Raw genomic sequence first — 2,695 nt, forward strand, 5'->3', positions numbered from 1 at the left:
CTCATTTCTACACGTTGTAGCAACACAGAAACTAACAAGTCTACAACAGTTGTTACAGTCTCAGTTCTACACGTTGTAGCAACACAGAAACTAACAAGTCTACAACAGTTGTTACAGTCTCAGTTCTACACGTTGTAGCAACACAGAAACTTACAAGTCTACTAAAGCTGTTACAGTCTCAGTTCTACACGTTGTAGAAATACAGAAACTAACAAGTCTACAACAGTTGTTACAGTCTCAGTTCTACACGTTGTAGCAACACAGATATTAATCTGATCTTTTAACTACTTATACTATTTGTTGGCCCTTTGGTGACTCAGAAATAAGCTTCAAGGCTTATAGTCTAAATCTCGGGGTTGAATCCCTAAGATGGGCACAGCAGAGATAGCCCATTGTTTATCTTTGTGCTCAATAACAAGTAAACAAACATTTTTCGTCTATAGATAATATTTTTAATAAAAGATATCCTTGTAGTGGTTATCCTGTTCTTAATACCCTTATAATAGTCATACTTCTGTTAATTAACAATATTATAGTGTTATCCCTGTTTTCAGTCTGTTCCATATTGTTGCTGGACAACCAGTGATGTTATTGGTGCCATTCAACAGATAACAGAGTGAACTACGTAAACACTATGTTAACACTTTACTAAAATTCAACAGATAACAGAATGAACTATGTAAACACTATCTTAACACTTTACTAAAATTCAACAGATGACAGAGTGAACTACGTAAACACTATGTTAACAGTTTACTAAAATTCAACAGATGACAGAGTGAACTACGTAAACACTATGTTAACACTTTACTAAAATTCACAGATAACAGAGTGAACTACGTAAACACTATGTTAACACTTTACTAAAATTCACAGATAACAGAGTGAACTACGTAAACCCTATGTTAACACTTTACTAAAATTCAACAGATAACAGAGTGAACTACGTAAACCCTATGTTAACACTTTACTAAAATTCAACAGATGACAGAGTGAACTACGTAAACACTATGTAAATACTATACTAAAATTCACAGATAACAAAGTGAACTACGTAAACACTATGTTAACACTTTACTAAAATTCACAGATAACAGAGTGAACTACGTAAACACTATGTTAACACTACACTAACTACCCCTCCCCCAGTGGCTCAACGGTAAGTCTAGGGGTTACATCGCTAAAAAGGGGTTCTATATTCATGGTGGGCGCAGCTTAAAAACAAACAAACGCTCCATTAAAGTTTTAAGAACCCCGGCTTTAGACGTTGCTCGGTAGGTTTTCAAATACATTTCAGCTCCCACCCCTTTTTAAAACTATTTTATTGTTTCCTGAAATTTTGAGCTCTTCAGACTGTTAATAATTTAACTTTTAACCGAATACTTTTACGTTTAATTACACTTCTCCAAGTTAATCTAGTTCACACTGAAACAATTGCTTTTCGAGTGATATAAATAACGTCTCAACCAGCCGGCGCCGGCCTGGTGAGTTCTGGTCTTATCCGAAAGAACTCGTCGGCCCTCGTTCTAACAGATATAATGTGGTTGACATTCTCCTCATTACTTCTCATAATTCCATTTCAAATATCACTATATTTATTAACTAACTGATTATAGTCAGAAACTTAGAGAGATGTTTCTTCTAAGCGATCAAATAAGAAATAGATAAATAAGGCTTAGCTGTAATTAACTCGCGCGAGTAACGAGCTTTAAGGTAATTTGTCCAGCTGGACACGTTTATGGTAGGATCGCAGAATCTAGTTAAGATTCTTAACACGAGGGGAGTTCTGCCAACTGAAAAATATCTCATTCTCAGTGGAGTTCTTTTAAATCTTAATTGTTAAACAGTTGGCAGCTTCAGAGACAAGCCGCAAGGCTATACATTTCAAATCACGTGACAGGAGGCACCCTTTCTTTCGTCACCACTAACACCACTTTGACCAAGAATGTCCACTGAATCTTAAGCGTGAAATGGAATTATCCAAATTCTGATGGTCATAAGAACATACTATATATTATCATATGTTTAAACTGTATATATATATATATATGTGTAGGTTTCTAGTGTTTCTATGTATATATATTATCATATGTTTAAACGGTATATATACATGTTTATGTTTCTAGTGTTTCCATGTATATATATTATCATTTGTTTAAACGATATACATGTGTATGTTTCCATGTATATATATTATCATTTGTTTAAACGATATACATGTGTAAGTTCCATGTATATATATATTATCATATGTTTAAACGATATACATGTGTATGTTTCCATGTACATATTATCATATGTTTAAACGATATACTTGTGTAAGTTTCTAGTTTCCATGTATATATATTATCATATGTTTAAACGATATACATGTTTATGTTTCCATGTATATATATATTATCATATGTTTAAACGATATACTTGTGTAGGTTTCTAGTTTCCATGTATATATATTATCATTTGTTTAAACGATATACATGTGTATGTTTCCATGTATATATATTATCATTTGTTTAAACGATACACATGTGTATGTTTCAAGTGTTTCCATGTATATATATTATCATTTGTTTAAACGATATACATGTGTATGTTTCCATGTATATATATTATCATTTGTTTAAACGATATACATGTGTATGTTTCCATGTATATATATTATCATATGTTTAAACGATATACATGTGTATGTTTC

At 32.3% G+C, this 2,695-nt stretch overlaps 1 protein-coding gene across 1 annotated transcript in view; it reads left to right on the plus strand.

Annotated features, from left to right (window-relative positions):
- The window catches only part of LOC106474129 (neurobeachin-like), a gene marked incomplete at both ends in the record, with an annotated part of 39,154 nt that overhangs the window by 8,755 nt on the left and 27,704 nt on the right, over positions 1-2,695 (plus strand). The window lies entirely within an intron of this gene.

Source organism: Limulus polyphemus, unplaced genomic scaffold (genome assembly GCF_000517525.1).
Source record: "Limulus polyphemus unplaced genomic scaffold, Limulus_polyphemus-2.1.2 Scaffold6857, whole genome shotgun sequence".
Classification (NCBI taxonomy): Eukaryota; Metazoa; Arthropoda; class Merostomata; order Xiphosura; family Limulidae; genus Limulus; species Limulus polyphemus.